The 13,472-nt window shown below is 49.4% G+C and overlaps 1 protein-coding gene across 1 annotated transcript in view; it reads right to left on the minus strand.

The window, feature by feature from the left end:
• Nucleotides 1-4,573, minus strand: part of LOC144807526 (uncharacterized) — a 350,873-nt gene extending 346,300 nt beyond the window's left edge. The window contains exon 1 of the mRNA XM_078673186.1: nucleotides 4,489-4,573. The gene's annotated coding sequence lies outside the window, so the exon portion shown is untranslated. The remainder of the gene's footprint in view (nucleotides 1-4,488) is intronic.
• Nucleotides 4,574-13,472: the final 8,899 nt, after the last annotated feature.

Consider the following 13,472-nt stretch of genomic DNA (forward strand, 5'->3'; position numbering starts at 1 on the left):
GCCAGGACAGTGCTGTTGTGGTGCTGAGTGATGATGTGGTTGGGCTGAGTGATGTGGTGGTGTCCCCGAGTGATGTGGTGGTGTCCCCGTGTGATGTGGTGGTGTCCCCATGCGATGTGGTGGTATCCCTGAGTGATGTGGTGGTGTCCCTGAGTGATGTGGTGGTGTTCCCAGAGTGTTGTGGTGGTGTCCCTAAGTGATGTGGTGGGTTCCCCGAGTGATGTGGTGGTGTCTCCGAGTACTGTGGTGGTGTTCCTGAGTGATGTGGTGGTGTCCCCGAGTTATGTGGTGGTGTCCCTGAGTGATGTGGTGGTGCCCCTGAGTGATGCCCCTGAGTGATGTGGTGGTGTTCCCGAGTGAAGTGGTGGTGTTCCCGAGTGATGTGGTGGTGTTCCCGAGTGATGTGGTGGTGTTCCCGAGTGATGTGGTGGTGTTCCCGAGTGATGACGTGATGTCCCCGAGTGATGTGGTGGTGTCCCCGAGTGATGTGGTGGTGTCCCCGAATGATGTGGTGGTGTCCCCGAGTGATAAGGTGGTGTCCCCGAGTGATGTGGTGGTGTCCCCGAGTGATGTGGTGGTGTCCCCGAGTGATGTGGTGGTGTTCCGGGGGATGTGGTGGTGTCCCCTAATGATGTGGTGGTGTCCCCGAGTGATAAGGTGGTGTCCCCGAGTGATGTGGTGGTGTCCCCGAGTAATGTGGTGGTGTCCCCGAGTGATGTGGTGGTGTTCCCGAGTGATGTGGTGGTGCCCCTGAGTAATGAGGTGGTGCCCCTGAGTAATGTGGTGGTGCCCCTGAGTGGTGCCACTGAGTGATGTGGTGGTGCACCTGAGTGATGTGGTGGTGTCAATGAGTGATGTGGTGGTGTTCCTGAGTGATGGAGGGTGGACTTGGAGGGTGAACTTGGAGAGTGAACTTGGAGAGTGAACTTGGAGAGTGAACTTGGAGAGTGAACTTGGAGAGTGAACTTGGAGGGTGGAGTTGGAGGGTCGAGTTGGAGGTTGGAGGGTGGAGTTGGAGGGTGGAGTTGGAGGGTGAGGTTGGAGTTGGAGGGTGGAGTTGGAGGGTGGAGTTGGAGGGTGGAGTTGGAGGGTGGAGTTGTAGTTGGAGGGTGGAGTTGAAGGGTGGAGTTGGAGGGTGGAGTTGGAGGGTGGAGTTTGGAGTTGGAGGGTGCCGTTGAGTGATGTGGTGGTATCCCTGAGTGATGTGGTGGTGTTCCCGAGTGATGTGGTGGTGACCCGAGTGAAGTGGTGGTGTCCCCGAATGACAAGGTGGTGTCCCGAGTGACGTGGTGGTGTCCCCGAGTGATATGGTGGTGCCCCTGAGTGATGTGGTGGTGTGCCGGAGTGATGGAGGGTGACGTTGGAGGGTGGAGTTGGAGAGTGGAGTTGGAGGGTGGAGTTGGAGGGTGGAGTTGGAGGGTGGAGTTGGAGGGTGGAGTTGGAGGGTGGAGTTGGAGGGTGGAGTTGGAGGGTGGAGTTGGAGGGTGGAGTTGGAGGGTGATGGTGGAGGTGGAGTTGGAGGGTGGAGTTGGAGGTTGGAGTTGCGGTTGAATTGGAGTTGAAGGGTGGAGGGTGGAGGGTGGAGTTGGAGGGTGAGGTTGGAGTTGGAGGGTGGAGTTGGAGGGTGGAGTTGGAGGGTGGAGTTGTAGTTGGAGGGTGGAGTTGAAGGGTGGAGTTGGAGGGTGGAGTTTGGAGTTGGAGGGTGCCGTTGAGTGATGTGGTGGTATCCCTGAGTGATGTGGTGGTGTTCCCGAGTGATGTGGTGGTGACCCGAGTGAAGTGGTGGTGTCCCCGAATGACAAGGTGGTGTCCCGAGTGACGTGGTGGTGTCCCCGAGTGATATGGTGGTGCCCCTGAGTGATGTGGTGGTGTGCCGGAGTGATGGAGGGTGACGTTGGAGGGTGGAGTTGGAGAGTGGAGTTGGAGGGTGGAGTTGGAGGGTGGAGTTGGAGGGTGGAGTTGGAGGGTGGAGTTGGAGGGTGATGGTGGAGGTGGAGTTGGAGGGTGGAGTTGGAGGTTGGAGTTGGAGGTTGGAGTTGCGGTTGAATTGGAGTTGAAGGGTGGAGGGTGGAGTTGGAGGGTGGAGTTGGAGGGTGGAGGGTGGAGTTGGAGGGTGGAGTTGTAGTTGGAGGGTGGAGTTGAAGGGTGGAGTTGGAGGGTGGAGTTTGGAGTTGGAGGGTGCCGTTGAGTGATGTGGTGGTATCCCTGAGTGATGTGGTGGTGTTCCCGAGTGATGTGGTGGTGACCCGAGTGAAGTGGTGGTGTCCCCGAATGACAAGGTGGTGTCCCGAGTGATGTGGTGGTGTCCCCGAGTGATATGGTGGTGCCCCTGAGTGATGTGGTGGTGCCCCTGAGTGATGTGGTGGTGTGCCGGAGTGATGGAGGGTGAAGTTGGAGGGTGGAGTTGGAGAGTGGAGTTGGAGAGTGGAGTTGGAGGGTGGAGTTGGAGGGTGGAGTTGGAAGGTGGAGTTGGAGGGGGGAGGTGGAGGTGGAGTTGGAGGGTGGAGTTGGAGGGTGATGGTGGAGGTGGAGGGTGGAGTTGGAGGTTGGAGTTAGAGTTGCGGTGGAATTGGAGTTGAAGGGTGGAGTGGGTGGAGTTGGAGGGTGGAGTTGAAGGGTGGAGTTGGAGGGTGGAGTTGGAGGATGGAGTTGGAGGATGGAGTTGGAGGGTGGAGTTGGAGGGTGGAGTTGGAGGGTGGAGGGTGGAGTTGTAGCCATCATGATCACTCTAAAATACCCGGAAGTCGAAATCACAGAAGCGCCTAGTGCTGCGGAGGTGATCCCAAAGATTGGAAAAATCATGCCGACTCACGGTCTCATCCAGGAACTAAGGACTGACAATGGGCCCCCCTTTCAAGGGCAAGAGCTAGCTACCTACCTTAGCGGCCTCGGCATTCACCACCGGAGGATCACCCCACGATGGCTGCAAGCAAATGGAGAGGTGGAAAGGTTTATGCGGACTTTAAATAAGTTAATACAAATCGCTCATAACAAGGGTCAGTCTGTAGAGTTTGCCATTTTCACATTTCTACAAAGCTACCGCCAGACCCCCACACCACCATGGTGGTAGCCCCAGCCCATCTCCTCATAGGAAGAGTGGTTACGGACTCCATTCCACACCATCCCCAGTGGCGCCCTGTTGCACCAGATGACAGTTGAGTGGATGTGAAACGTCAGAGGGCTCATGCTCAAGTCAGTCACAGGCGGCGGGTGAAGTCCCCGCAAATTGAAAAAGGTGACCTGGTGCTAATTAGAAACCGCTTAACCAGTGGCAAGTTTTGGTTGCCGTACGAGAAGGACCCATGGACTGTGGTCAAGGTCAAAGGAACTTGAATCATTGCAACCCGAGGGAGAGAGAGACTGACTCGAAATGTATCGCATTTCAAAAAGTACCAGCCTGCGGTGTCGGAGCCCGAGCCGGGTCGAGGCATGCCCTAGCGTGATGGCATCGGCTGATGCCAGCCAGGACGGATGGCGGAAACGCCACCTGCGGAGAGCAGCGGTGATCAGGTAACTAGGTCCTGACTTGTGGAGAAGGAGCAGTGAGTGGAATGCTGGAGGAAGATTGTGGTCACTCTGGGACCGATCGAGGTGAGGCAACACCTGAGGCCGGAGGCCGTGAGGTCCCGGGGCGGGGCCCGTCCCAGCATCGTCTACGGGAGAATCCAGAACCCTCTCGCCGCCTGCGGGACTACTTCACGTAAGACTTGTTTATTATGCGCCTGAAGCTGATGTGACCGGCCATTTATGGCTAGGCGCTGTTCAGCTATTAATATTGGTCTGATGTTTGTTGGGGAGGAATGTTGTGTCGTACCTGTGACGAAACAGGCACGTAACGTGAGGGTCATGTGGCCCAATTAAACACCCATTAATACCTCCTGTGGTTATTGCAAGCCCTAGGCCCCAGCTTAGCCCCCCAACAGTGTCGGCGCCGACACAACTGTAACCACACACATCTCCCTTCCGACACGCGATGAGTGGATTACATAAACACGACAATAATGAATGAAAAATACACGGCATGCATAGACAAGGTTTGCTATGTAACCTCTGGACTCCTGGAAACCTAAACACACCAGGGACATCACCTGGGATCACAAACTCACCCACGGGGAACGGAGTTACATAATAATAATCCACATTTAAGCGCACAATCACCCGTAAGGGTCTCTAGGCGCTGGGGGGCCGTCGGGAATATTAAGTGAGCTATTGCCCAGAGTCACATGGTGCTGGGCTAATCTGCCGCCGGAGATCGAACCGTGGTCCCCAGATTCCAGCGTCAGTCGGCCTGGCCGCGGCGCCACACCTCTCCCTGGACTTGGACCTGTTGGACCAGATACAATAACCGCCCTGCGAGGCCATGACGTCCATTGCCTCTCTTTTGTTCTTTCATAAATAACAATTAAAAAAGTAACATAAAATCCAATACAAATATTATTATTTTTTTAAACCACACACACGTGGTTGGGCGCTTTGAGGACACCTCACCTCTGCTTGAGCTCCGGTCCGTGGGGGCTGCAGGGCCTGGGGGAGAGGGGGCACCTGGGCCCGGCTGCCCGTGAGGAGTGAGGTCCGGTGTGTTATTCCTCCCCCCACGTGACGCGCAGCGTTAGGGAGGGCCTCGCGCCGAGTATGGACTGTGAGCGGCCTTGAGCGCGGGGCGCAACCTGGAAAGAGGCCAATCCGGCGAGGACACTAAGTCTCACTGCGGCTGCGCAGAGGAGAGATACTTCTCCCCATCGAGGGCCAATCCAGCGAGGACACTCAGTTTCACTGCGCCTGCGCAGAGGAGAGCTACGTCCCCCATCGAGGACCAATCCAGCGAGGACACTCGGTCTCACTGCGCCTGCGCAGAGGAGAGATACCTCCACCCATCGAGGAGCTGTGGCGCGAGGCGCCTCGTGCTCCGTGTATCTTATGTGCTGGCTCTGAGCTATCAGCTGACGAGTCACAGGTGTCGCCGTTTACTGAGCTCCGTCCTGACGGAGCCTGTGTTGGTGAGCTAAACATCTTTCTGTCAACGACTTCCGGAGTTGGATTGTCTTAAAAGGACCCTCTGTCCTCAGCGCATGCGCAGTTATTAATTCAAGGCCTTCCTTATCCAGCGGTGGGCAGCTGTGTCTGTCCTCAGCGCATGCGCAGTTGTAATCCAAGGCCCTCTTTATTCCGTGGTAGGCCGTGTCTGTCCTTAGCGCATGCGCAGTTGTAATCCACAAGGCCCTCTTTATACCGTGGTAGGCTGTGCCTGTGGGGTGTCTGTCCCCAGCGCATGCGCAGTTTTTCATATAAGACCCTCTTTAATCCACGCTCCGCCGGAAAACTGTGTCTGTCCTCAGCGCATGCGCAGTTCTCATACACAGGCCCCTTTCAATCCGCGGTAGGCTGTGTCTGTCCTCAGCGCATGCGCAGTTCTCCTACACAGGCCCCTTTTAATCCGCGGTAGGCCGTGTCTGTCCTCAGCGCATGCGCAGTTGTTCATTTATGGCACGTTTAGTTCAGTCCTGGTGTTTACACAAAGGCCTCGGATAGCTCAGCAGGGCCAGCGAGGGTGCCAGACCCACAGCAGGGAGCACAGCACTCGTATTAAACCCCAGGTGAGGCAATGAGATAGAAAGATTGAACACCTAATTATTGTATAGCCATAGCTGCCAAGGTTTCCCATTGCTATGTGTGGCATTTTCATAATTTCAGTGTAATTACGAGTGACACTTGCTCACGAGCAAAATTAAGTGCATGGGAAGAGCTAAATATTCGAAATTACAGCCTTTTTTCAATGGGAAGCACTACAATATCTGGGAACTGCTAAAAAACCCTACAATAAAAGGCAAAGGTGCTGATACCAATTAGACAACTGTTCAGGGCACCAGTATCACATTGTAGCAATCAGAAATGTAATAGCAATTGTGCTTGTCTGAAGTATACAACTGTGGAGACAGCCAAGGGTAAGCATGATGAGAGTAGGGTGTTCATTATCCACATATGAACACTTCCTTGATTTGAATAGGAGGCCAAAAGCAGCAGAAACCCTCAGTGAGCGAGGTGGCTGCTTATAACCTAGCATGGGTATAGCAGCAAGGCACGTGACCTCCATGGACAACGAACAAGTGTTTTATCCAGTGAATATGCAGTGCTCTACAGTCAGTTACAACACTTAAATTAAAATCATCAAAACATGTAAGCCAAGCAGGATGAAAGAGTCAGTCGCTCACGAGATAACTAACATCCATGTAGGAAGTGTTCTTTTGTGCCACTGAAAGAGTGGAACGTTATCTGCAAAAACTCTCACAAGATTCCCTCCAACAAGAAACACAGGCAGAAATTATTCATGGCTGCACATACAAGTTCTCAAAATGTTTCATATTCTCCATTGCAAAAACCAAATTAAATGTTTGAATGTACCCATAGCCACATAAGGAGGAAATCTGTGGTATATAAATAAATAATACCGGATCTATTTTTGATAGAGGCGCGAAACATGTTGACCTTGACTAGTGACACCCAGGCATAGTGGGCCTTGTGGGGTCAGTCATTTTTAAGCAGTACTTTTAACTGCCAAGGGTTACCTAGACAATCTTGTCGCTGCTTCCATACCCTTGATTTTATCACACTATCATGTTTGCACGTAATTGATTTACCCTCCCTTACCCTTCCCCACACACCTGCATGCAACATCCGGCTAATCCTCTAAAAGATCTCCGATAAAGTGACCCTTCGGGGACCCGTAGGGAATTGCAGCGCCGGCCCTACGAGGAGCAAAATTGCCCGATGATGAAGCATGACATCCTCCGGGGTGTGTGAGGGCAGCAGAGGATGTAGTATGTCTTTCCCTCTCCCATCAGGGTATTTTTTACCTAGGATTACTTTTCCCCATTCTTCCCTGTTTTTAATGTATGGGTGACTATTTGCACTCAGATACGTGGGTGACTTTTGCACCCTGGTATAGGAACTTTGTCCTCTTTTTGTGAACAGATTTGGTTTAGGAGCATGGACACTGGACCTTTATTGGCTCCTTGGTCCCCCCTCTCTTTTGTTGAATTGATTATGCACGGCTTTACGGCCGCGGGACCTACCCTATTTCCTTCCCTTTTCAAGTGGGCACACAAGACGGGTCCTTGGGGTCGTTGGGTGCTGACTTTATGTTAAGCCTTGAATTGGTAACCTCGGATAATCCCGGGGGATTAATTCTTTGCATTAAAATACGTGAGGATTTACAATACTGTCCTTGGTGTTAGGCAATTTGGCTGTATTCTCTTAGTCCCCATTTTATGGCCTAAGCGTCAACTATATGTTGATGGTTGTGAATTTGGAAACATCCATATAGATTTAAGTTAATTTTCAAGGGGTGATCCAGTCACGACATCAGGACATGTCACAAACGGGAAATTCCTACATAGATTGAAGTTAATTTTCGAGGTGTGGTCCAATCATGATACTAGGACCTGTCTCATACGGGAAGGCCTGAACTAGTGAGGAGTAACTTAAACCGGATTAATTTGTAGATTTGTGTGAACTCTTAATCATTACCGGCATTGTTATTTTCCTTGACTATGAAGCCAGTGCGCAGAAGCGAGGGAGCAGTGTGCACGGCTAATATGCATGCGCCGCTGCTGCATTGTTTCGCACATGCGCAGTTTAACACTTCCTTGTGAGGCTTCACCGTAAAGAGTTACCGCCTCTCTCTTTTTTCCACTACCCACCCGATCCATTTATTTAAACTCTGCATTTCGCCGCCTTTAATTCATTCTCGGCGAGCGTTTGGACAGGGGTAGGTGTACTAGAGGCTACACCCGCATTACTTAGTAAGTGCCATTTCAATTAATTCCATCTTATTTCACCGGTACTTTTTCCGTTGTGCTTATGTACCTGGTTTGTGTCTATTGCTTCCACAGCCCGACTTTTCGCGGGCGTCCATTCCCTTGACCACTAGAGGAGAGCTTTAACTAATATTTGGTAAGCACTGTGATGTGAACTACCCACCTCACGGTTTGGTACTTTTCACCAATTTTCAACATTGGCAGATTTCTGCCCTATAGTTGTTATACGTTTAAACAACCTTATACAGCCAAGGTTAGTTGCCTGTTAACACCATTTTATGCGTTATTTTGAGCCTAAGGGCTCTTTGAACTAGCAGCCCCCGATCTACTGTGGACCAGTCTTGTGTGCCCGCGTAATCTTTCTATTTGAAGCGCTGTGTACACATAAGTGACACTTTGTGATGCATCAAGTTGTTACTGACGCTCACATGTGGCTTACTTTGCTTTTTCTCTTTCTAGGTATCATCCAGGAGCAGCTTCAATGTAACAGCTACAACCACATAGTGTGGACACAGGTCTCCTGATCTGCCCTGGATGAGATAAGAGGGTTCTCATTTTAACTTTTATGTATTTTACTCACGTGCACTTCACTTTGTTTTTGGTCCTGACGAAGCGCCAATGACCTACGGGCGATAGAGGCGCGAAACATGTTGACCTTGACTAGTGACACCCAGGCATAGTGGGCCTTGTGGGGTCAGTCATTTTTAAGCAGTACTTTTAACTGCCAAGGGTTACCTAGACAATCTTGTCGCTGCTTCCATACCCTTGATTTTATCACACTATCATGTTTGCACGTAATTGATTTACCCTCCCTTACCCTTCCCCACACACCTGCATGCAACATCCGGCTAATCCTCTAAAAGATCTCCGATAAAGTGACCCTTCGGGGACCCGTAGGGAATTGCAGCGCCGGCCCTACGAGGAGCAAAATTGCCCGATGATGAAGCATGACATCCTCCGGGGTGTGTGAGGGCAGCAGAGGATGTAGTATGTCTTTCCCTCTCCCATCAGGGTATTTTTTACCTAGGATTACTTTTCCCCATTCTTCCCTGTTTTTAATGTATGGGTGACTATTTGCACTCAGATACGTGGGTGACTTTTGCACCCTGGTATAGGAACTTTGTCCTCTTTTTGTGAACAGATTTGGTTTAGGAGCATGGACACTGGACCTTTATTGGCTCCTTGGTCCCCCCTCTCTTTTGTTGAATTGATTATGCACGGCTTTACGGCCGCGGGACCTACCCTATTTCCTTCCCTTTTCAAGTGGGCACACAAGACGGGTCCTTGGGGTCGTTGGGTGCTGACTTTATGTTAAGCCTTGAATTGGTAACCTCGGATAATCCCGGGGGATTAATTCTTTGCATTAAAATACGTGAGGATTTACAATACTGTCCTTGGTGTTAGGCAATTTGGCTGTATTCTCTTAGTCCCCATTTTATGGCCTAAGCGTCAACTATATGTTGATGGTTGTGAATTTGGAAACATCCATATAGATTTAAGTTAATTTTCAAGGGGTGATCCAGTCACGACATCAGGACATGTCACAAACGGGAAATTCCTACATAGATTGAAGTTAATTTTCGAGGTGTGGTCCAATCATGATACTAGGACCTGTCTCATACGGGAAGGCCTGAACTAGTGAGGAGTAACTTAAACCGGATTAATTTGTAGATTTGTGTGAACTCTTAATCATTACCGGCATTGTTATTTTCCTTGACTATGAAGCCAGTGCGCAGAAGCGAGGGAGCAGTGTGCACGGCTAATATGCATGCGCCGCTGCTGCATTGTTTCGCACATGCGCAGTTTAACACTTCCTTGTGAGGCTTCACCGTAAAGAGTTACCGCCTCTCTCTTTTTTCCACTACCCACCCGATCCATTTATTTAAACTCTGCATTTCGCCGCCTTTAATTCATTCTCGGCGAGCGTTTGGACAGGGGTAGGTGTACTAGAGGCTACACCCGCATTACTTAGTAAGTGCCATTTCAATTAATTCCATCTTATTTCACCGGTACTTTTTCCGTTGTGCTTATGTACCTGGTTTGTGTCTATTGCTTCCACAGCCCGACTTTTCGCGGGCGTCCATTCCCTTGACCACTAGAGGAGAGCTTTAACTAATATTTGGTAAGCACTGTGATGTGAACTACCCACCTCACGGTTTGGTACTTTTCACCAATTTTCAACATTGGCAGATTTCTGCCCTATAGTTGTTATACGTTTAAACAACCTTATACAGCCAAGGTTAGTTGCCTGTTAACACCATTTTATGCGTTATTTTGAGCCTAAGGGCTCTTTGAACTAGCAGCCCCCGATCTACTGTGGACCAGTCTTGTGTGCCCGCGTAATCTTTCTATTTGAAGCGCTGTGTACACATAAGTGACACTTTGTGATGCATCAAGTTGTTACTGACGCTCACATGTGGCTTACTTTGCTTTTTCTCTTTCTAGGTATCATCCAGGAGCAGCTTCAATGTAACAGCTACAACCACATAGTGTGGACACAGGTCTCCTGATCTGCCCTGGATGAGATAAGAGGGTTCTCATTTTAACTTTTATGTATTTTACTCACGTGCACTTCACTTTGTTTTTGGTCCTGACGAAGCGCCAATGACCTACGGGCGATAGAGGCGCGAAACATGTTGACCTTGACTAGTGACACCCAGGCATAGTGGGCCTTGTGGGGTCAGTCATTTTTAAGCAGTACTTTTAACTGCCAAGGGTTACCTAGACAATCTTGTCGCTGCTTCCATACCCTTGATTTTATCACACTATCATGTTTGCACGTAATTGATTTACCCTCCCTTACCCTTCCCCACACACCTGCATGCAACATCCGGCTAATCCTCTAAAAGATCTCCGATAAAGTGACCCTTCGGGGACCCGTAGGGAATTGCAGCGCCGGCCCTACGAGGAGCAAAATTGCCCGATGATGAAGCATGACATCCTCCGGGGTGTGTGAGGGCAGCAGAGGATGTAGTATGTCTTTCCCTCTCCCATCAGGGTATTTTTTACCTAGGATTACTTTTCCCCATTCTTCCCTGTTTTTAATGTATGGGTGACTATTTGCACTCAGATACGTGGGTGACTTTTGCACCCTGGTATAGGAACTTTGTCCTCTTTTTGTGAACAGATTTGGTTTAGGAGCATGGACACTGGACCTTTATTGGCTCCTTGGTCCCCCCTCTCTTTTGTTGAATTGATTATGCACGGCTTTACGGCCGCGGGACCTACCCTATTTCCTTCCCTTTTCAAGTGGGCACACAAGACGGGTCCTTGGGGTCGTTGGGTGCTGACTTTATGTTAAGCCTTGAATTGGTAACCTCGGATAATCCCGGGGGATTAATTCTTTGCATTAAAATACGTGAGGATTTACAATACTGTCCTTGGTGTTAGGCAATTTGGCTGTATTCTCTTAGTCCCCATTTTATGGCCTAAGCGTCAACTATATGTTGATGGTTGTGAATTTGGAAACATCCATATAGATTTAAGTTAATTTTCAAGGGGTGATCCAGTCACGACATCAGGACATGTCACAAACGGGAAATTCCTACATAGATTGAAGTTAATTTTCGAGGTGTGGTCCAATCATGATACTAGGACCTGTCTCATACGGGAAGGCCTGAACTAGTGAGGAGTAACTTAAACCGGATTAATTTGTAGATTTGTGTGAACTCTTAATCATTACCGGCATTGTTATTTTCCTTGACTATGAAGCCAGTGCGCAGAAGCGAGGGAGCAGTGTGCACGGCTAATATGCATGCGCCGCTGCTGCATTGTTTCGCACATGCGCAGTTTAACACTTCCTTGTGAGGCTTCACCGTAAAGAGTTACCGCCTCTCTCTTTTTTCCACTACCCACCCGATCCATTTATTTAAACTCTGCATTTCGCTGCCTTTAATTCATTCTCGGCGAGCGTTTGGACAGGGGTAGGTGTACTAGAGGCTACACCCGCATTACTTAGTAAGTGCCATTTCAATTAATTCCATCTTATTTCACCGGTACTTTTTCCGTTGTGCTTATGTACCTGGTTTGTGTCTATTGCTTCCACAGCCCGACTTTTCGCGGGCGTCCATTCCCTTGACCACTAGAGGAGAGCTTTAACTAATATTTGGTAAGCACTGTGATGTGAACTACCCACCTCACGGTTTGGTACTTTTCACCAATTTTCAACATTGGCAGATTTCTGCCCTATAGTTGTTATACGTTTAAACAACCTTATACAGCCAAGGTTAGTTGCCTGTTAACACCATTTTATGCGTTATTTTGAGCCTAAGGGCTCTTTGAACTAGCAGCCCCCGATCTACTGTGGACCAGTCTTGTGTGCCCGCGTAATCTTTCTATTTGAAGCGCTGTGTACACATAAGTGACACTTTGTGATGCATCAAGTTGTTACTGACGCTCACATGTGGCTTACTTTGCTTTTTCTCTTTCTAGGTATCATCCAGGAGCAGCTTCAATGTAACAGCTACAACCACATAGTGTGGACACAGGTCTCCTGATCTGCCCTGGATGAGATAAGAGGGTTCTCATTTTAACTTTTATGTATTTTACTCACGTGCACTTCACTTTGTTTTTGGTCCTGACGAAGCGCCAATGACCTACGGGCGATAGAGGCGCGAAACATGTTGACCTTGACTAGTGACACCCAGGCATAGTGGGCCTTGTGGGGTCAGTCATTTTTAAGCAGTACTTTTAACTGCCAAGGGTTACCTAGACAATCTTGTCGCTGCTTCCATACCCTTGATTTTATCACACTATCATGTTTGCACGTAATTGATTTACCCTCCCTTACCCTTCCCCACACACCTGCATGCAACATCCGGCTAATCCTCTAAAAGATCTCCGATAAAGTGACCCTTCGGGGACCCGTAGGGAATTGCAGCGCCGGCCCTACGAGGAGCAAAATTGCCCGATGATGAAGCATGACATCCTCCGGGGTGTGTGAGGGCAGCAGAGGATGTAGTATGTCTTTCCCTCTCCCATCAGGGTATTTTTTACCTAGGATTACTTTTCCCCATTCTTCCCTGTTTTTAATGTATGGGTGACTATTTGCACTCAGATACGTGGGTGACTTTTGCACCCTGGTATAGGAACTTTGTCCTCTTTTTGTGAACAGATTTGGTTTAGGAGCATGGACACTGGACCTTTATTGGCTCCTTGGTCCCCCCTCTCTTTTGTTGAATTGATTATGCACGGCTTTACGGCCGCGGGACCTACCCTATTTCCTTCCCTTTTCAAGTGGGCACACAAGACGGGTCCTTGGGGTCGTTGGGTGCTGACTTTATGTTAAGCCTTGAATTGGTAACCTCGGATAATCCCGGGGGATTAATTCTTTGCATTAAAATACGTGAGGATTTACAATACTGTCCTTGGTGTTAGGCAATTTGGCTGTATTCTCTTAGTCCCCATTTTATGGCCTAAGCGTCAACTATATGTTGATGGTTGTGAATTTGGAAACATCCATATAGATTTAAGTTAATTTTCAAGGGGTGATCCAGTCACGACATCAGGACATGTCACAAACGGGAAATTCCTACATAGATTGAAGTTAATTTTCGAGGTGTGGTCCAATCATGATACTAGGACCTGTCTCATACGGGAAGGCCTGAACTAGTGAGGAGTAACTTAAACCGGATTAATTTGTAGATTTGTGTGAACTCT

This window comes from Lissotriton helveticus, chromosome 1_2 (assembly GCF_964261635.1).
Source record: "Lissotriton helveticus chromosome 1_2, aLisHel1.1, whole genome shotgun sequence".
Classification (NCBI taxonomy): domain Eukaryota; kingdom Metazoa; phylum Chordata; class Amphibia; order Caudata; family Salamandridae; genus Lissotriton; species Lissotriton helveticus.